The 22,740-nt window shown below is 40.5% G+C and overlaps 1 long non-coding RNA gene across 1 annotated transcript; it reads left to right on the forward strand.

Annotated features, from left to right (window-relative positions):
• Positions 1-92: 92 nt before the first annotated feature.
• LOC142176533 (uncharacterized) lies at positions 93-10,008 on the forward strand. The gene is made up of 2 exons (XR_012705193.1): positions 93-6,060; positions 9,728-10,008. It is a non-coding gene; the product is annotated as an uncharacterized LOC142176533 (long non-coding RNA).
• The last annotated feature ends 12,732 nt before the right edge of the window (positions 10,009-22,740 follow it).

Genomic DNA, 22,740 nt, shown 5'->3' on the forward strand with positions numbered 1-22,740 from the left:
AATTTTAAGACCCAACAAGACATGGACTTACCCTAATCTCCTAAATTAAGCACAATACCCAATAGCCATTAAACCTAATACCCTAAAAAACCCTTCTTCCTTTAATAGACATCCTAGAAATTCCTAGAGAGAGAAAAAAAGATTCGCCGTTCTTTTTCTGATTTGGACTAACCTATACAAAAAAAAAATCTGAAGAAGCAATAGTGCAACAGAGGACCCCCCCCCCCCCCCAGCCTGAAATTCATCTTCTTCACTCCACCCCAAACGACCCATCTTCAACCTAAGACCCTGAACATCCGTCGTTTAACACATAAGAGATCCCCCCCCCCGTTCTTCATCTTCTTCAGCGTTAAGGGACCCCTATCGAGAACCCCCTGGACATCTTCTTCTTCATCTCACCCCACATTTCTTCAACAACCAGTCCGTTGCCACCACACCCCAACCAGCGGCAACTCCAAAAAATAGCCCCCATAACCGTTACCCCTTCTTCTTCAGAAAATCGAACACCAAAAACGACCACTGGACAGAAGCCAGTGGATACTGACCCCCTTTTTCATTTCTGCTCAAACGCATACAGCAGCAGCCACACCTCGTAAATAGCTCTCAAACTATTCAAGTACGAGCAGCTATTTGGTCGTGGTTCGAGTCGCTGAAGTTGGGTTCGATTGCCATCGAGTTCGAGTTCGTCAGACTTTCCATTCGTTAGCTTTAGTTATGGTTCTCTATTTTGGTTTGGGTTCGATCTCCTTTACTGGGATTTTGGGAATGAAAACGTGGATCTAGTTCTTTACTGTTGTCATTCGAGTTCGGTCGCTATTCGAGTTTCACTCATAGCTGCGCTTTCCATCTATTGTAGCTGCTGTACTTTTTCGTTAATCGAAAGTTTCTTCAAAAGCAAAAATTACTGTTGTGGTTGCTTATCAACGGTGACATCAAATTCATGGTTGTTTCTCTTAGCCTTTATGTGGCTTCTCAAGTTGGCTTTTGAATACTAGGTACACACCAGATCTCTACATTAACATTTGAGTTACATAATTGGAATTGCTAGATTTCATGAGTTGATATTAATTGATGCAATGCATTTGAAACATGTGTTTACTAGTAACTATGAGCTTTGTTCTCTGTTCTTCCTTTCACTATTCGAATAAAAGAGTGTTGTGCGTGTTCTAACACTGTCTTAATCAAGAGGATTGCTACAGCCTACAGTGTTATTTTCTTTTAAAAACCCAAGACTAATTTGTTGAGTCTAATTAAAATACATAAAAATAGATAAACTTTTTAAAAAGGTCATAAACATTTTATGAATCTAATTAACTGTTTGCATTTTGTGATCTCCAACCCTGTTTCTTGGCTTTGCCACTTGAAGTATAAATTATTAAATCTATGCATAGGAACATATATGGTTCATTTCTTTCTACTAGTAGCTTTGAATTTGTATGACATATTTAAGGCTTTGCGGTTATATGTTTGGTTTCATTCCTTTGTGATTGATACATGACAAGTTACATGACCAAAATCAAGGTACACGTTCGCGTGACTTTGGTCAAATAATCTTAATAATAATAAAATGTTATTAGTTGTGTACACATTCGCGTAACACGAGTACGTTTTTAAAAAAAATGAATATTCGTAGAAAATGTTTTAGGTGAGACTTAATCTATCTAAAAACAAACCCGGAGTATGTGTTCGCACAACTTTGACCAAAATTGCTTAATAATAATAAAGCATTATTAATTGTGGACACGTACGTGTGACATGATTTTTTATATGCAAAATGGAATGAGTACACGTACGTGTGACTTGCTTTAGGATAAATTCTTAATTAAAAGTGGTAAAAGGTAAAAATGTACATATGTTCTTAAACATGTAATTAGACAATTTAATTAAGCCAAGTATGATTAAAGCGACCGTGCTAAAACCACGGAACTCGGGAATGCCTAACACCTTCTCCTGAATTAACAGAAGTCCTTAGCCGGATTTCTGTGTTTTGTGGACTGTAAAAATGAGTCAAAATTCCTCGATTCGGGATTTTAAACCGGTGACTTGGGACACCATAATTATCCCAAGTGGAGACTCTGATTAATATAAATAATCCCATTTTGATTGTCACTTAAATTGGAAAAACTCCCTTATACCCTTCCGGAGTAGTAAAAGGAGGTGTGACACGTGGTATTAGGTTGAATAGGCACCAGGTGCCAGTCATGGCCCTCTGATATGGGTCATGATAAAGTGGTATCAGAGTAGTTCTGTCCTAGGGTTGTCTGCAAGCCGTGTCTAGTAAAGTCTTGTTTATAAATGTGTTGTCCACCACGTTATATAAGCAAGAAACTACAGGGCATTTAGGGACCGGCTACCCTTTCTTCTTGATATTAGATCGTGTAATAGAGCAAAGTTATAGGGAACAAAGCCCTTGATCTTTGACTTGTTTTATATATGCAGCAATGTCTATGACTTGGAACGCTACGGCTAGTCAAAAGGGTAAAGTAGTGGCATATGAGGGCATGAGTAGAGTACCAATGTCTAGTGAGGTCCAAAGTGAGGCCCTGAGGGGAAATATGACACCCTCGCATAGTTCTCCGATTTTGTCAACACCCGAGGAGATGATGAGGAACCCAGTACCTCCACCTATTGTTCTGGATGAGGATATGGATATGCGGAGTGCAGTACAGTTGTTGACTAGGTTGGTAGCCACTCAGGCTCAGCACTAGGTAGGTACAAATGTTGGTCACGTTAACAGGGTTATTAGCGCGAGAGTTTGAGTCTTTATCAACCTGGACCCTCCAGAGTTTACTGGATCCAATAAGGATGAGGACCCGCAAAACTTTATTGATAGGATGCAGAGGACTTTGAGGGTAATGCATGCATCGGACACTGAGTTAGTAGAGTTGGCCTCATACCTATTGCGAGATGTTGTGGTTCAGTGGTAAGAAACTTGGGAATTGTCTAGAGGGACAAATGCATCTCCAGCACTATGGGAAGAGTTCTCAGGGGATTTCTTGTGTCATTACTTGCCAATAGAGATTCATCAAGCAAGGGTAGACAGGTTCTTGTCTCTTAAATAGGGGAATATGAGTGTGCAAGAGTATAGTCTCCAGTTTGATTCCTTGGCAAGGTATGCCCCCTAGATTGTGGCTGAAATGAGTGATCAAGTGTATCGGTTTGTCATAGGACTTGGGCCGCACCTGATTAATGAATGCTCCACAGCCGCTCTGCTCGATGGTATGGATATTTCTGGCATCCAGGCTTATGCTCAAAATTTGGAGGACTGATAATGACAACAATACGAGAATCGTGATGAGGGTCAGCGTAAGAAGGCCAGGTCTGCTAGGCGACCTGAGGATTTTTCGGGCGATCCTATGTCACCATATCCTATTGAAAGTATCTGACAACTGCAGAAGTCGTATTATGAGGGATCTGTCTATTCTGAATCAGGTCAGGGCTCGAGAATTTTGGGTTTTTAGAATCGGAGGGATTCAGCGTAGATGAGGGCGCCTCCTCCACGGTGCAGTCAATGCAGTAGAGCTCATTCTGGACAATGTCGTCAGGGATCTAATATATGTTATACATGTGGAGACCCTAGTCATTACATGGGGGATTGCGCTATGAATAACATAAGCGGGATGGTTCAGCCCACCAGATCTATACAGTATCCTCCTCTTCTCAAGAGAGAGGCCATCGGGCATCAACTGGTAGAGGTAGAGTCAGGGATGGAGCATCTAGCTCTGACGGTAGTCAGAACCGCATATATGCTTTGGCAGGTTGTCAGGACCCAGAGGCTACACCGGATGATGTGTCAGGTATTGTGATTATTGGTAATGTTCGATCTTATTAACGCAAATTGTCCATTTAATATGATTAATGTAAGAGTAAGTTGGCATTGCGCCAGAAGGGTTAAGGGAAACCAAGGCTAGCTTTGAAAGGAAAGCATGAACCCAGTTATTAAGATTACAACTAATAGGTGACAGCACCTAGAAGATATATTAACAGAATCATAGGTGACGAATTGATTAGGAAGTAGTTTTAGGGAGGGACGACGTCCTGACCCCGTGAGAGCTTGCTATTTGTTTCATTGGAGTTTAGCCCGGGAAGATATATACATTTATAATAGATGGATATGTATGTACATCTTGCAAGTTTAAACATTCGAGGACGAATATTTCTAGGGGGAAGGATGTTACATCTCGCATTTTCGTACGTTAAAGTTTCGTCTTCCGTTAATTGACGTAGACTCGGGGATGAGATTATCTTGAGGTTAACGTATTTATGCTAATTATAACAAGCAATAAGTAAGTGTCAAGAAGGATAAAGGGTACACAAATTAAAGAAAACGAGTTTCGTTGAAAGTGGCCAATTTGGGATAAAATACGGGTCGAGCGATAATACCCGATAATTATGGACTAGTATCATACAAGGTACCATATGGACGTGATAGTATGATGTATAAAGTATATTAAAAATAAGTATAATTTTAAGTAATTTGAAGTAATTTTTAAATTATGCGAGTAATTGGTTAATTACCGGGTAACGGGACATTACCCAGTTAACTAATAAATGGATAAAAATTAATAAAATACACCCCCAAAAACTTGGCAAAAAGCCACAAATCTAGAGAATGACTAAGTAGTCATATAGTCTTAGGTGTCTATCTAGGATTTATTTGGAATTAATAAGTAAAGACTTATGATAAGTGTTATCTCATTCTTTCATTTGGACAAAAGAAGGAAAAATGTTCCTAATGCAATATCATTTTCCAAGTTCCAGTTGCTTCTAAGACCAGAAGTTAAAGTCCATATTTTGTTCTTAATTCAAAATCAAGAAACATATGTCTTTCCTAGTTCAATACTACAAGGACAGAAGCTAAAAGTCCATCCAATTTTTGCGGTTATATAGAAGTACGGTGAAATCTTCTCCAAAAGTATTATACGGAGTTTTTCCTACTCCAGGTATGTTAAATCTATCCTTTTTCCTTTTGGCATGACTCCAACTATGGCGTGTAAACAAACTCAATACTAAAACATGATATTATTCCTAGTAAATACAGAAAGCTTTTGTTCATTGTCTTTTATAATGTAAACTCTTACTCATGGCACTGATGCTTGATTCTTATTGACCGCATGTGGATGATGTTAGTTCATATATATATATATAGTGCTAACTTCTATGATATTCTTAATCCATTAGTTGTTATTATAGATGCAAGAATGTTGGTTTCTTAATTTTTGTTTTAAGGATCGGATAACTTCTATTTCCAAATACGGTGTTCTTTCCTTAACAAGTAATCAAAATAAATAATCTGATAGTTAGTTTTCAATTGAGGAATATATTTATGTCCAAATAGAAACCTACACCAAATGTTGCATGCCAAATGATGCAACAATGCTGCCATATTGTTTTTTAAAATGGTGGTGTTAGGGTCAACTTGCGATTATTCTATCGGGTATTTACTATTTTTCATAATTAGTGGTACATGTCGGGAGTAAACGACTATAAGTCACTTTGAAAGATATTCTAATTATCCTAAAAGGCTCTTCAGATATTGTATTTATATATGTAACTAGTGGTGACGTTGTAATATTTACCACCGAGCTACGACCGATTGGGCAGTTATACATCTACCACCGAGCTACGGCTGGTCGGGCAGTTACCACCGGTTGGATAGTTATGTATTATTATTTATTTATCATCGCTTGGGCAGTTATGCATTTACCACCGAGCTACGGTCAATCGGGCAGTTACCACTGATCAGTTGGGCAGTTAACGTTACAAAAATGAGGTAACTAGAACTATTGTATTGTAACTTTATTTATATATACGATATGGATTTTATTCTATATGTTACGGCCCTCAGCGACAAGTCAGAAGTTATAAGTTGACTCTTATCTCTCCCCCGAGATAATATCTTATTATTATTACATTTCATTGCTGCCTTACATACTCGGTACATTCTTCGTACTAACGCCTTTTTTTTTCTGGGGCACTGTGCTTCATGCCACGCAGGTGTAGATAGGCAAGGTGAGGATCATCCATTGTAGGCTGCCTCCAGATATCAGCTTTTGGTTGGTGAGCTCCACATCTTCCTAGAGTATTGTCAAGTCACGTTCTATATATGTTACTTTGTTTTATAAGGATGTTAGGGACCCTGTCCCAACTTATATGTTATGGTCATGTTTTCTTAGAGGTTTTGCAGACAGTGTCCTGTGTATAGCTTTAGCTATGACATGTCAACGGCCTTGTCAGCCCCTATGTATCTATATAAATCTTTTTGAATTAGTTATATGAGTTAAGTTCTAATATTATTAATTACATATATAGATATGGCCTATCATGGCCCGTGATAAGTTTTGTAGAAGAAAAAAGGAATAAGGTACGTGGCTCTCAGTTGAGTAGGCACCGGGTGCCAGTCATGGCCCTCTGATACGGGTCATGACAGTTTGTTTGATATGACATTTGTTACCGGTATTGGGTTGGTTATCGAGCAACTATTGCGATCGGAAGTTATTGCTATGAGTATTTGAGTTATGTGGTATATCATGTGATTGTGTCTTGGGTTATGGTTATGGCTTGATGCAGCTTGTTCCGACTTATACGGTGTGTAAATGCGAGATTCGGGTCTTATAGGAAATTTGGATGTTGGAAATCGGATTCTAAGGTTTATAGGCTAAAGTTAAATTAAGGATCTTCAGTTAAGTTGTGTCATCGGGCTTATACGGATTAGGGTGATGTGGGATCACCCCGGGTATATGCATGGTAAGGTTACACGACGATTTGATGGCTTTGGAATGACTTTTGGCACGTTCGAGGATGAACGTATGCTTAAGTGCGGGAGAATGTAACGACCCAGCCAGTTGTTTTGAGCATTTGCATTTTGTTTAGCTATTTGAAGTCTTGAGTAGCATCGTATGATGTATATGACTTGTGTGAATCATCGGTTTTTGTTTTTAAATTATTCGGAATTGATTTGGAATAATGATTCTCAATTAGGAAACTTTAAATTAGAAGAGTTGACCAAGTTTGACTTTTTAGTATTTGACCTCGGTTCGGAGTTTTGATAGTTTCGTTAGGTCCGGATGGTGATTTGGACTCGGGTGTATTTCCGTATTTGCATTTGGAGATTTCTAGAAGGTTTCGGCGCGACTTGGCAAAAGTTGAAAACTTGAAGGTTTGGAAAGTTCATAAGTTTGACCGGGAGTTGACTTTGAGGATATCAGATTCGGATTGTGGTTTCGGGAATTGGAATAGATTTTTCATTTCATTTGGGATTTGTGTTAAAAATTTGAATTCATTCCGAGTTGATTTGATATGTTTCGGCACTAGTTTTGGAAGTTGAAAGCTCATTAAGTTTGATTTGAGGTGCAATTCGGCGTTTCGATGTTGTTATGCGTGATTTGAGGCCTCGAGTAGGTCCGTGTTATGATATGAGATTTTTTGGTATATTCGGACGGGGTTCCGAGAGGCACGAGAGAGTTTTGGTCATGGTTCGAATCATTTTGGAAATTTTGGTTAAGACTGGTTTGTACTGGTTCTGGTGTTTCCGCATCTGCAGAAAGATGGACGCAGATGCGAGCTCGCAGATGCGAACAATTGGTCGCACAAGCGGGAGAAGACAGTGTTTGGAGTCTTCGCAGATGCAAAATTTGAGTCGCATCTGTGACTTCGCAGAAGCGAGGGTCATGGGCGCAGAAGTGAGGTATTACGCATGAGCAAAAAGGAGCTCGCACCTGCGATGGCCGTAGAAGCATAAATTGTGCCACAGGTGCGAGGGTTTGCAAGTTAGTCGTGGTCACAAAAAAACATTTGTGGTCGCAAAAACGACGCCGCAGAAGTGGTTCATTTGTTCGCAAAAGCGAAAATGGCTTTGCAGAAGCTTTAAATCGAGGGTTTGGTCATTTTATTCATATTTGGAGCTACAGACCTCGGATTGAGACGATTTTTGGAGCATTTTTTACCATATGGATTGGGGTAAGTGTTCTCTACTCATTTTTGGTTATATTTCATGATTGTATCTTTGTTTTTGGCATTTGATTGAGGATTTCAAGAGAGAAATTGGGGGTTATTATCTATAGTTTCATACAGTGAAGTTTTGAGTTTTGAATATCTCGGATTTGAGTGAAACTACTATGGTTAGACTCGTAATTGAATGGATTGTCGGATTTTGTAATTTTCATCGGGTTCTGAGGCCCGGGCTCGAGTTTGACTTTTTGAGTGACTTTGAGTGTTTGATTAAAGATTCAACCTTTATCATTTGGAATTGTTTCCTTAGGCTTTATTTGATGTATTTGAGTTACTTTTGGCTAGTTTCGAGCTGTTTGGAGGTTGGTACGTACATGATGGAATTTTTTAGTATCATTTCGCTTGCTCGGTATTGGATTTGGCTTGTTCGAAGTAAGTAACACGTCTAAACTTGGTGCTGAGGGTATGAACCCCTGAATATACGTGATATGTATTTGGTGTTAAGGTGACACACATGCTAGGTGACGGGCATGTACCGTACGAGTTGTGACTCGGTTATTTCTGTGGTAGTGTGTAGTTCTCTAATCTTATTTGTATCTATGAAATTTCTACGTGCTAGAGTAATTAAGTGGCGATCCATATTAGAAATAATTTCTAGGTTATATGTTTATCCTGTTGGGACCCACTGAGGTCGTTTATGCTATTGAGTTATTTGCTTACGTTGCAATTACATACTCAGTCTTACACATTCATCTGCATATCATATCTCAGTCTCTGTTACCATTTATTGATACATCACATCATTATTTTGGGCTTGATTTTCATAACATAGTGAGCCCGAGAGACTTGAGAGATTGATGGTTGAGTGAAGCCGAGGGCCTGTTTGTGAGGATGTTTATAGGATCGGGCTGCACGCCGTAACAGGTATTATTGATTCATGATGGGATCGGGTTTCACGTCGCATAAGGTATTATCGATATATGTGGATCGGGTTGCACGCCGCAACAAGTCTTATGGCTATATAAATGTGGATCGGGATGCACGCCGCAACAGGTTATATTAGCGCTTGGGCTGGATCTGCCCCTTCGGAGTCTGCACACCCTTAGTGAGCGCAATTACTATTGATTTTTGGGCTGGATTTTCCCTATACATTACTGAGTAATTGAGTGTGAGGATTTATTTATGTTTGGATTGGATCTGCCTTGTACCGTACTGAGTGACTAAGTGTGCTGAGTATTGAGCGTGATGAGTGAGAGTGTAAGATAGTGATATTGTGTACTCTGAGATTGTGAGTACATGAGTTTATCACTAAGATGCATTGCATTTGACATGGATACTTGAGATATAGACATAGAGATGCATTTCCTCATGCTACTTGGTTTTGGTGACATTCATGATTTCACTTGCATATTGACATGTAGGCATAGAGATGTACTTTTCTCATGCTATCCGAAAATGAAACATCTTATTTATTGTTGAAAGGTTTTTGGGAAAACACACAGTTTCAGACTTACTCATATTTTTGGCGATTGGGAAAAAAATTGAGTTTTACTGACATCTTTGAAAAACATGCCTATTTTTCCGTAAATGTGAACGAGTTGAGCATCATACCTCTGAGTTATTTCTTGTACCATTTTTATTATGTTGCTGGTTATTGGAGTTTTACACTGACCCTTGTCCCAACTCGTCACTACTTTCAACTTAAGGTTAGGTTTGTTACTTATCGAGTATATGGGGTCGGTTGTACTCATACTATACTTCTGCACCTTGCATGCAGATGTTGGATGTTGATGTTGGTTTGCATGGCGGGAGCTGGATTTGAAGATGTACATGTGTTTCGGTCATAGCTGCCTTTTGATCTTGGTAGCTTTAGAATTATAAATCTGTTTATGTATGTTTCAAACATATGATGTATTTATTTCGTACCAGCTTTGTAAACTCTAAATCTTAGAAGCTCATGATTTGTACTACCAGTCCTTGGGAATTCTTTGTATAATAGTTCAATTGTATTATCATTTCTTCCCTTAATGAAATTCATTTGAATTGGTTTATTGTTAACTAGATTACCTAGCGGGTTAGGTTAGGTGCCATCACGCCTAGCTGGATTTTGGGTCGTGACAAGTTGGTATCAGAGCTCTAGGTTTATAGGTTCTACGAGTCATGAGCAAGTGTCTAGTAGAGTCTTAATGGTATGATGACGTCCATACCTATCTTCGAGAGGCTAAAAGTCATTTAAGATAAACTTCCCATCTTTGTTTCCTTATCGTGCAGCATTGGTTCAGTTTGAAGTGTGATTCTTTGAATTCCTTCCATGAACCCGTATGCGTATGTGAGCGCTCGGTATCAGGTGTACATCGATGGCTTGTGATTCCATGGATGAGGTGCGAGATGAGATTTATGTGTGTTGATGAAGGGCCAGTCTGGAGAACTTGAGGTCAGTTTTAACTGTAGCTTGAGCACGGGGATTTCAGTTGTGTGAGCACGTGCTTTTGGACTTATGTCTAGTAGTGTCCCTATGAGTGAAATTTGTTGCTTGATGAGTGGCTGGATGACTATATTATGAGTATGATGTGATTGTGGATGTGTTCAAATGGTTTGAATGTGACGCAAAGAGTTTGCTTAGGATGTGAAAAGGACTATTGGGTGCTTGATTGATGTGATGTATAATTTCGAGTTAAGAGTGTGTTGAAAGATTTTTCATGTTGTTTAATTGTGGAACGAAGTAGATCTTATGTCTTCTTGTTGAGTTCAGACTCGGGAAGATTAAGTAATTGCGTAGTAGTTGTGGTTGTAAAAGGATATAGAGAGATGTCAGTTTAAGGCTAAGTAGATGGGTTATAAACTTCAAGGTAATCTATGGATGTGTGATCCTTATGATGTTGTGTGGAGACTTTCTTTTCTACCAATAGGTTATATTTGTGCGATTTTAGTTTGGATAGGTTATAATAGTTGACCTGACCGTGGAGTAAATAACGAAATCTCTGTGAGATTTACATCTTTCTATACATTATTTGACTGAGTACAAGTTAAATTTTAAATCCGCTAGACACTTGTTAGTTGCTCTAGTAGAAGGATAGGAAAGCTACTAGTGTCCTATGCAACACAATATTGTTGATATTAATATGACGCTTGGTCTGATTATAGCAATACTAACCGCATTTAATGAACACGCTGAAAAAATCATTGGATGGTCTGTAAATAATCTTTTCAATCAAAATGGAGATAAGTTTTATCTCTCAAAGCTCAAGAAAAGTGTCACATGGCTTTCGTTTGTCTTTCATGTTCAACCTACACCGATGGTACATGGAAATGATATTAGCTAGTTTATAAGACTGATTGATAGCCCGTTTGGCCAAGCTACAAAAATCAGCTTATTTTGGGAAGTGCTTTTTTTCAAAAGTGCTTTTCTCAAAAGTACTTTTGGTGAGAAGCAGTTTGTGTTTGGCTAATTAGTTTGAAAAGCACTTCTGAGCAGCAATTAGTGTTTGTACAATCTTTAAAAAACTGGTTCTAAGTGTATTTTTCTCAAAAGTACTTCTCAAAAAAGTACTTTTTGAGAGAAGCTACTTTTTTCTGCTTCTCCTCAAAATCACTTTTCTTCCTTCCAGAAGCTTGGCCAAACACCTCAATTTTTTGCCAAACAGGCTATGAGGATACTCCTGTGGAGTTTGTAGATGAGGGATTTGATAAAATTCCTCTTGATTAGTTGACATAACTGTAGGGGCGGATCCATAGCTTGGATTATGGGTACGTGAACCTATAGTTTCAAGGTCAAATTAGGTATTTTATGTATATATTTTTAGTATTGGTATAATATTATCTACTGACACCTTGTATACGGGTAAAATCGGGGCTAGTGATCACCCCGATTTCCCGATGGGGGATACAAAGCAAGGACATAACTATACGGAATCAGGATCGAAGCCAGGAACCTCTTGTACTAAGGCCCGAATGAAGCACCTACTATCGGGGCCATCAAGACAACTCTCCTCTAATTCAGTTTGGGCTCCGAGACCTCAGAAAGCATTACCGGACGGTTGCGCACGATTAATGAAGGCCGTGATATCCGTGCTCAACCGGATATCATGGCGTGGATTTCGGCCCGTATCGGCAGCAGATCAGTGATTAGCAAAAATGAATATTTTTACCTTTCTTAGAATTGTACATAGGATAAACTCCCCTACTATATAAAGTGGGAGTTTATTATTCAATAGCAAGAATGTAACATGCATTCCAGGGCAATATACACTTGTTTTCTCTTGCTTCTAAGTTGTTCAAAGCTCTTGTTCTTGTTCATAGATCTTCATAGATATTTGGCTCCAAACCGAGGCCAGAACAATCACTAGCTCATACTCGAGCTTGGATTTAACATTACAATTGGTTTGATTGTTTTTTACCTTTAATTCGTTTAACTTTATTGATCAATTGTATTGGATTAATCCAGATATCCTTAAAACCGCATATAAATTCAGTTGTTATCTATTTTTAAGGGTAAACACACCTTTTTTAAAAAATATTGAATGGTGCACTTGGTTGAATACTGAGTTATTTACCCAAAGGAATAGGGATTGATTCTCATTTTATACTTTTTTTCTCCTTTCTTTAGTGGTACACCCATGTTCTAGAAATCCTAGATCCGCCTTTGGACATAAGTATGTTAAACCACTATAAACATCAACTGTTTGATGGTGTTCAGAGCTCTCTGCAATTTTCTCCACCAGCCCTCGCCAGATGGTTCAACTTCTGGAGTCCCGTAGGAAACTGTGAGTGACCTATTACATAATGTTGCTCCAACCGTCCCGCAGCTAGCTTGTGTGCCAGCAACCGTGTCATTACTCATCACAACATAACTCTCCTCAAGCCCACATGAATTTGAGTCGCCTTTGTGAAGTTTATTGGTTTGGATGTGGCGAAACAAAAAGTTTCCCCAAGATCAAACTTGAAAGAAGTGAAAAAAATTCTCCGACAAAGAATGTTAAATTGATGTTATATACCTTTAAAACCTAATATTTTACACATATACAAAATATAATTTTTCCAAGAAGGATGGTCGCCCCTGAGTTAGTTACTGTTGTTTTATATGCAAAAACCTTGGCAAGTGGTTGATGTTAGATGTTTAGCTTGCACTTTTTTGTCTCCCTCTGAATTGGGCAATGTTTATTTCTTAAAGACAAGGATTGTTATTATGGCCAAAAAGAGTAGAGTGTATGATATGATTACCATTTTTGCTGTTAAAAAAATCTATACACTCTCCATACAACAAGAAAAATAAATCAAATGACAAAAAAACATATATTTGCTATGTATTAAATAGTGTGGCTAATATGTTAGTTAAAAAAGGAATTTTTACCTCCTATAGCAAAGGTTAACACCTTATTTATTTTAAATAAATATCATTTAAAAAAATTATATTCTATGGATACCTTTTAAGGTTTATAGCAAAATATTTAATTTTGGTTACCTCCTAGCCCTAAGCCACTAAATACTCTAATCAGTTACACTATTTTCTTTCTCTCTCTACTTTGATACATCCCATTCTCTTCCCCCATCCCATTAAAATTTTTGCTCTCCTCCTCCTTCTAACACACAACGACAACAAACCCTAACCCACACAAAACAAGAGCAAACCATCATTCTTTTTCGCTAAGTATTTAGAGATTATTATAAGAGAGATATCGAGCAGCACAGGTCAGAGCTAAAAGGAAAGGATGGTAATTACAAATTGAATCTGCAAAAAAAGATAACAAGGACTGGGACAAACGGGCTCGCCTCCACCATGATAGAAGGGATGAAGAAGATCGGAGCCAAAGATCACGTATTTTATGGTTGCCTGATTTAGGACTTTATCTCTAAGACTTGTGGAGGTACATAGATTTGAAGCAGTCACTTCCTCCAGGTTTGAGCGTGTAAGATCTTTGAAGATGGAAGGACTATTTGGCTACAAGACGGAAATTAGGGTTTGTTGTAGAGCAAAGACGACGGAGTTTGGGGCTGAGCAACTTGATTTTCTGTTAATATATTTTCAACGTATCACGTGTATTTTCATGTATTTCATTGTATTCATTGTCTTTTTTTCATCGTAATTCAATGTATCTCGCTGTATTCCGTGTATTTTATTGTATTCACTGTCTTTTTTTCATTGTATTTCAATGTATCCCGATGTATTCTATGTATTCATATGTTTTTTCAATTAATATAATTTATGTATTTAGATGTATTATATAATTTCTCTGAAGATTGTTATGTTTTGGGGTTTTTCCAGTTGAGAATCTTTTTATAATTGAAAATACAAATTTTGTGTGTTATAATTGAGTTTGTTGAATTATATTAGTAGTCTATTATGTTAATTGATACACTTTCTATTTAAAAATAGTGTAATCCCTTGTTTCATGCCGTGAATACAGTCGAATACAGCCGAATACGGTAATCTGTCCAGCTGTAATCCCATGTTTCACGCCATGAATACAGGCGAATACACTCGAATACAACAACTAATTAGCTGGACTTCCCTGATTCACGCCTATTTTTGCTACTGTATTCATGACTACAATAGCTTAAATACATCAAATACATCATATAACCACAGAAAATTTATCTATAATCCGTAATATAGCAAATAATATCTATAGATGGCTAATTACTACTAATAGATAGTGCTTTATGAAAACTTCTCTTTAAAAAAGCGTTGGGGTCCCTTTTTTTTAACCTCCTTACTAATTTTATTTGTTGTACTCATTTCATCTCTGAAAACAAGCAAACAAGCCCATGATAAAAACTCTCATCCCCGGAATTTATCACTTAAGCCTATCCTAGAGTTTATATAACTAAGAATAGACAAGTATGGATTTGTCTAGCATGTGCGTCACCTCAATATAGCATTACGATGTGAAATCCGGGGTTTCATACCCTTAGGACAACATTTACAATCATTACTCACCTCTATCCGGTCCAAATCTCTAGCTCGCGATGCCTTTGCCCCTCGAATCGGCCTCCGAATGCTCCAAATCTAACCAAAATTAGGGCAAAACCATCAAAATATGCTAAGGGATCAAATCCCACTCGAAAGAAATCAAATTACACCACAAATCCCGAAATTGGCCAAACCCGACCCCCAGGTCAGGCCCACGTCACGGATTCCGATAAAAATTATATCAATAGACTCCTTATCACTCCCCGAGTTCATTCATACCAAAAGCATCAAAATCCAACCACAAATGACCCCTCAAATCCCAAATTCTAGGTCTCCAATTACAAGCCCTAGTTCTTCAATATTAGGATTAAATTCCATGACTAATTAGGTAGAATTCACATTAGAATCGAGTATTATGTCCATTAATCTTACCTCCAAGTGTTTCCCCTTGAATCCCTCTTCAATACTCTTCAAAAAGCTCCAAAATCGCTCAAAAATGGTGAAAGTTAGTCCCAAAATCGCGGACCAAATGGCTATTTAAACATTCTGCCCAGGCATCCAATCCTTCTTCGCGAACGCGGTCAAACCCTTGTGTTCGCGAAGCAAAAACTGACTTTGACCAAATTTCTTTCATCGCGATCGTGACGCCCAGCTCGCGAACGCGAAAACCTAGCTCCCTTACTCACCGCGAATGCGACTCCCCCTCCACGAACGCGAAGAACAATTCCACTTGAACCTAGCTGCCCAACTTTCCTCTATGTGAACGTGTCTGGTACCCCACGAACGCGATGCATAAGATCCCAGCCCTTCGCGAACACGAAGCCTCCCTCGCGAACGCGAAGGCTAAATCCTCAGCCTCACTTGCTAACCTTTCGCGAATGCAAGGGCCTACTCGTGAACGCGAGGGCCTACTCGCGAACACGACGGCCAAATGTCTGCAACACTAGCAGATTTTCTGCAACTTTCCAAAACATGAAATGGTCCGATTGACCACTCAAAACTAACCCGAGGCCCCCGAGACCTAAACCAAACATGCCAACATATCCCATAACATCATTCAAACTTGTTCTAATCTTTGGAACACTCAAAACAACATCAAAACACCAAATTCGCATCGGATTCAAGCCTAAGAATTCCAAAATCTTCTAAATTACGCTTTTTATCAAAAAGTCTATCAAACCACATCTGAATGACCTGAACTTTTGCACGCACATCCCAAATGACACAACGGAACTACTATAACTCCTTGAATTTCATTCTGACACCTATATCAAAATCTCACCTACCAACCGGAAAACGCCAAAATTCCAATTTCGCCAATTCAAGCTTAAATCAACTCCGGACCTCCAGAACACGTTCTGATCATGCTCCTAAGTCCCAAATTAACTCCCGAAGCTATCCGTACCATCGGAACTCACATCTGAACCCTTTAAAACATAAGTCAACATCCGGTTGACATTTCAAACTTAAGCTTCCTCAAAAGAGACTAAATGTCTCAAACCTTCTCAAAACCTTTCTAAACCCGAGTCAACCAACCCGATCACATATAGAACCGATAAACAAATCAACAAGAAGCAGAAATGGGGGAAACGGAGCGGTAACTCATGAGATGATTGGCCGGGTCGTCACATCCTCCCCTTCTTAAAAAACCGTTCGTCCTCAAACTAGTCAAGAAACATATTTAAAACCTCAAACAGGCGAGGATATCTGCTTCGCATCTCCCGCTCGGTCTCCTAGGTAGACTCCTTCACGGGCCGACCTCTCCACTACACTTTCATTGAAGCTATATCCTTTAATCTCCACTTTCGAACCTAACGCTCCAAAATAGTTGTTGGCTCCACATAATAAGTCAAATCATCATCTAACTGAACTGTGCTGAAATCAAAAACATGAGACGGATCCCCAATATACTTCCGGAGCATAGAAACATGAAATACCGGATGCACATTCGACAAGCTGGGTGGCAAAGCAAGCTCATAAGACACCTCCCCAATCCTCCGAAGCACCTCAAAAGTCTCAATGAACCGAGGACTCAATTTACTCTTCTTCCCAAATCACATAACACCCTTCATGGGCGAAACCTTCAATAGAACCTTCTCACCAACCATGTAGGACACATCCTGAACCTTCATGTCAGCGTAACTCTTTTGTCTCGATAGTGCTATACGAAGCCTCTCCTGGATTACCTTCACCTTTTCTAAAGTATCCTGCACCAAGTCTGTCCCCAATAGCCTAGCCTCACCTGGCTCAAACCATCCAACTGGAGATCTACACCGCCTCCCATACAAAGCCTCATATGGAGCCATTTGAATACTCGACTAGTAGCTGCTATTATAAGCAAACTCTACAAGCGGTATAAACTGATCCCATGACCCTCCGAAATCAATGACATAAGCACGCAACATGTCCTCCAATATATGAATAGTGCGCTCGAACTGCCCATCCGTCTGAGGGTGAAAAATTGTGCTCAACTCAACCTGAGTACCCAACTCTCGCTACACAGACCTCCAAAATTGCAAAGTAAACTGAGTGCCCATGTTTGAAATGATGGAAACTGGGACACCATGCAAACGAACAATCTCTCAGATATAGATCTCTGCCAACCCTTCTGAAGAATAGGTAGTACACACAGGAATAAAGTACAAGGACTTGGTCAGCCGATCCACAATCACCCAAATAGCATCGAACTTCTTCAAAGTCCGTGGGAGTCCAACTACAAAGTCCATGGTGATCCGCTCCCACTTCCACTCTGGAATATCCATCTGCTGAAGCAAGCCACCCGGTCTCTGATGCTCATATTTTACCTGCTGACAATTGAGACACCGAGATACAAACCCACAATGTCCTTTTTCATTCTCCTGCACCAATAATGATATCTCAGATCCTGATACATCTTCGCGGCACCCGGATGAATGGAATACCACAAGCTACAGGCCTCCTCCAGAATCAACTCTCGAAGCCCATCTACATTGGGCACACATATCCGGCCCTGCATCCTCAACACCCCATCATCACCAATAGTCACACCTCTAGCATCATCGTGCTGAACTCTGTCCTTAAGGACAAGCAAATGAGGATCATCATACAGGCGCTCTCTGATGCGATCATATAAGGAAGACCGAGAAACCACACAAGCCAATACCTGACTGGGCTCCGAAATATCTAACCTCACAAATCGATTGGCCAAGGCCTGAACATCAACGGCAAAAGGTCTCTCCCCAACTAGAATATATGCCAAACTCCCCATACTCACTGCCTTTCAACTCAAAGCATCGGCCACCACATTGGCCTACCCCGGATGGTACAAAATAGTAATATCATAATCCTTTAGCAACTCCAACCATCTCCGCTGCCTCAAATTGAGATCCTTCTGCTTGAACAAGTGTTGGAGGCTACGATGATTAGTGAACACCACATAAGACACACCATACAAGTAATGCCTCCAAATCTTCAACGCGTAAACAATGGCAGCCAACTCCAAATTATGAGCGGGGTAGTTCTTCTCATGGGGCTTCAACTAACGAGAAGCATAAGTAATAACTCTACCCTCTTGCATCAATACACACCCAATACCAACTCTCGAAGCATCACAATACACGGTATATGAAGCTGATGGCAAAACTAACACTAGAGCTGTGGTCAAGGCCATCTTGAGCTTCTGAAAGCTCTCCTCACACTCATATGACCATAAAAATGAAGTACCCTTCTGAGTCAACTTGGTAAAGGGCGATGCGATAGATGAGAATTCCTGAACAAACCGGCAGTAATAACCTACCAAATCAAGAAAGTTGCGAATCTTTGTGGCTGAGGACGGTTTGGGCCAACTCTGAACTGCCTCTATCTTCTTCGCATCAACCTAAATACCCTTATTGGATACCACATTCCCCAAGAAAGCCATTGAACTGAGCCAAAACTCACACTTGGAGAATTTTGCATAAAGTTTCTCCTCCCTCAATCTTTGCAACACAACTCTCAAATACTCTGCGTGCTCCTCCTAACTACACAAATACACTAGAATATAATCAATGATACTATGATAAACGAGTCGAGATAAGGCCGGAACACGCTGTTCATCAAATGCATGAATGTTGTTGGGGCATTGGTCCACCCAAAAGACATCACCAAGAACTCATAATAACCATATCGGGTCTTGAAAGCTGTCTTAAGAATATCCGAGTCCCTGATCTTTAACTGGTGATAAGCTGAATGGAGATCAATCTTGGAGAACACTCTCACTCCCTGAAGCTGGTCGAATAAATCATCAATGTGAGGTAAAGGATACTTGTTCTTAATTGTTACTTTCTTCAACTACCTATAATCAGTGCACATCCTCATTGTTCCATCCTTCTTATTAACAAAAAGAACTGGTGCACCCTAAGGTGACACACTAGGCCGACTGAACCCCTTATCAAGGAGTTTTTGAAGCTACTTTTTAAACTCCTTCAACTCCGCTAGTGCCATACGATACGGCGGAATAGAAATGGACTGAGTGCATGTCACCAGGTCAATACCAAAATCAATATCCTTGTCTGGTGGCATGCCCGACAGGTCTGCAGGAAACACATCGGAAAACTCCCTCACAATTGGAACAGAATCAATACTGGGAGTCTCTACACTAACATCCCTCACGAAGGCTAGATACGAAAGACAACCCTTCCAAACCATAAGTTGGGCCTTTAAGAATGAGATTACCCTACTGGAAACATAATCAGTCAAACCTTGCCACTCATCTGTGGCTTACCCGATATAGCCAATGTCACTGTCTTAGCATGACAGTCCAGAATAGTATGACACAGAGATAGCCAATCCATGCCCAAAATAACATCGAAATCCACCATACATAATAGTAAAAGATCCACTCAGGTCTCCAGACACCCAATAGTTACCACACACAATCGGTACACACGGTTTACAACAACAGTATCGCCTACCGGAGTAGATACATGAACAGGTGAAACAAGAGACTCATGGGGCGTATCCAAATAACGAGCAAAGTATGATGACACATAAGAAAAGGTGGAACCGGGATCAAATAATACAAAAGCATCTCTGTGGTAGACTGAGACAATACCTGTAATAACAGTATCGGAAGCAATAACATCAGGTCTAGCTGGAAGTGCATCGAAACGGGCCTGACCACCACCTAATCGACCTCTCTCTCTAGGGCGACCCCTAGCTGACTGTACGGGTAGTGGTGAAGTAAATGGTGTTGAAGCCGATGGATGACTCCTCTGCTAAGATGAACCTGCAAGACGACGAGGATATTGCCTCTACATATGACCCATCTCTCCACACTCATAACAACTCCCGGGTGCTGGAGACGGGGACTAAAGAGAACCCCTAGCACCGGAATGACTAGCAGATGCTCCTGACATAGAAGATCCCTGAACTAATGGAGCACGGGATGAACTCTGAGCTAGAAGAGCACTAAGTTATGACTGGCCCTGATGAGAACTGTGAGAACCATGACCCGATGATGCCCCACGATAACCTGGGCGAGATGGCTGAGCCTGCCTGAATGGACAACCTCTACCATGCTAAAACTGACCTCTCGAAGGAGTACCACTGTAACTACAAGATCCTTGAGGCTTCTTGGCCTCCCTCTCATCTCACTCCTAGTGATGAACTGACTCAATCTCACAAGCAATGTCCACAACCTCCTCAACAGTAGCACCAAACACCCTCTCCTTGGTCATGAGAATACGAAGCTGATAAGTGAGGCCATCCACAAACCTCCTAATCCTCTCTCTATATGTCAGAACCAACTAAATATCATGATGAGCTAACTCGAAGAACCTCATCTCATACTGCATCACAGTCATCTCTCCCTGATGCAACCACTCAAACTGCCTGCGCAGCTCCTCTCTGAGAGACTGTGGCACATACTTCTCCAGAAAAAGAACGGAGAACTGCTACCAGGTAAGAGGTGCTGCACCAACAGGCCTACGCCTCTCATACGCCTCCCACCAAGTGAAGGCAGCTCCAGAAAACTAAAAAGTAGTGAAAGCGACCCAGCTGGACTCCAAAATACCCGTTGTGCGAAGAATCCTCTAACACTTATCCAAGAAACTCTGGTCATCCTCGCCCTCTGCACCACTGAAAGTCGGAGGCTGAAGTCTTCCAAACCTCTCCAACCTACGCTGCTCGTCCTCTGGCATGGCAGGAGCTACATAGTCCTGAGCAGCTGCAACTGGCTGGGCTGGATGTGCCCCCCGGTGTCTGAAGTCCCAGCACGACCTGCTCAGGTGTGCTAGCGGTGGGAGTCTGAGTGCCTCCCCTAGCCTAAGAAGTAGTTGCGGCTGTAGTAACTGAGACCGCCTAAGCTAGGCTAGTGTATACCGACAGAATCTGAGTCAAGGCCTCCTGAAGACCCGAAATCATGGGCACAGCTGGTGCCTGAGCTGGTGCTGCTGGAGCGTCCACAGTTGGGACCTGATCCTGAACTGGGGCAGCTGGTAGATCTGCAGGTGCTGCTCTAGTTGTTGTGCGGGCCACACCCTACCCCTACCCCTACCCCTACCACGGCCGCGTCCTCATCCTCTAGTGGCCACAACTGGTGGTACTGGTGGTCGTCCATCTTGACTGGTAGCACGTGTCCTCACCATCTGTGAGAGAATAGAATAATAGAAGTTTAGTACTCGGATCAACAGATTCGCACGACAAAAATTTCAAGAATATAAAGTTTTTCCTAAAGGTTCTGCTGCCTCTTGAGGATAAATACAAACGTCTCCATACCAATCCGCGAGACTCTACTAAACCTGCTCATGACTCATAAGACCTATGTAACCTAAGCTCTGACACCAACTTGTCCCGACCCTAAACCCGGACCCGGTCGTGATGGCGCCTCTCGTGAAGACAAGGCCAGCCGACACATTCCTAATTCATTTTTAAGCAATTAAATAGTAAAACTAAGTCTTTAACATCATAATAACAATCCCAAAATAAGGTGAATAATACAGTTTGCGGAAATAGACATAACCCAGCATCAGAGTGTCACCTGTCATGAGCATCTATCATAAAAACTACAAGTTTGAAAGAGTCTATGCAATTATTACATTACCAAAATAGAAGAAAATAAGATAAGAGGGAGAAGCACTGGGCTGCGAACGCCGGGCAGCTACCTAGTGAATCTCCGGAATCTACTAGAAGCTCTCTCAACCCTCGCAAACAGAACCTGAAGCGCCTGAATCTGCACACGGGGTGCAAGGAGTAAAGTGAGTACTCCAACTTAGTGAGTAATAATAATAAATGAAGACTGAGCGATAAGAAAACACATAAAGGCACATCGACGGCTATAAAGAAGTAGTAAAATCTAGTAAAAACAGTGAAACCATGTAAAGTCACCTTAGTTCAGTTTAAAACTTCTTTAAAATACCCTTTTAACAGTTAAGCAAGTACTTGACAGGTATCTAGAAAAGATAAACACATAAAGAACCGCCCCTCGGGCACAATATCAACTGAATCAGCCCCTCGGGCAACACATGAAAACAATACCAGCCCCTCGAGCTATATCTCATATCACAATGGGTACCCGTGCTCACTGGGGGTGTACAGACTCTGGGAGGGTCCCCTTACACCCCAACCAAAATATCAAGCCATCTCGTGGCATAATCAGTAGGCTCTCGGCCCCATATCAATAAGCCACCTCGTAGCGTACAAATCTCAGGCCCTCGGCCTCATAATCATTAATCAACTCGAGAATCTCACAACATAAGCCCCTTGACATTAGTCAGTCAGAATCTCATAAGCCACTCGGGCATAATAAAACATGATGTTCAGCCCAAAATATCATTAAAACATCATTTTTAGTATTGAAATGGAGTAAACATGGCTGAGTTATAAAAATAGTAGAATATAACATGATTGAGTACAAGTATAAA

This window comes from Nicotiana tabacum, chromosome 22 (assembly GCF_000715075.1).
Source record: "Nicotiana tabacum cultivar K326 chromosome 22, ASM71507v2, whole genome shotgun sequence".
Classification (NCBI taxonomy): Eukaryota; Viridiplantae; Streptophyta; class Magnoliopsida; order Solanales; family Solanaceae; genus Nicotiana; species Nicotiana tabacum.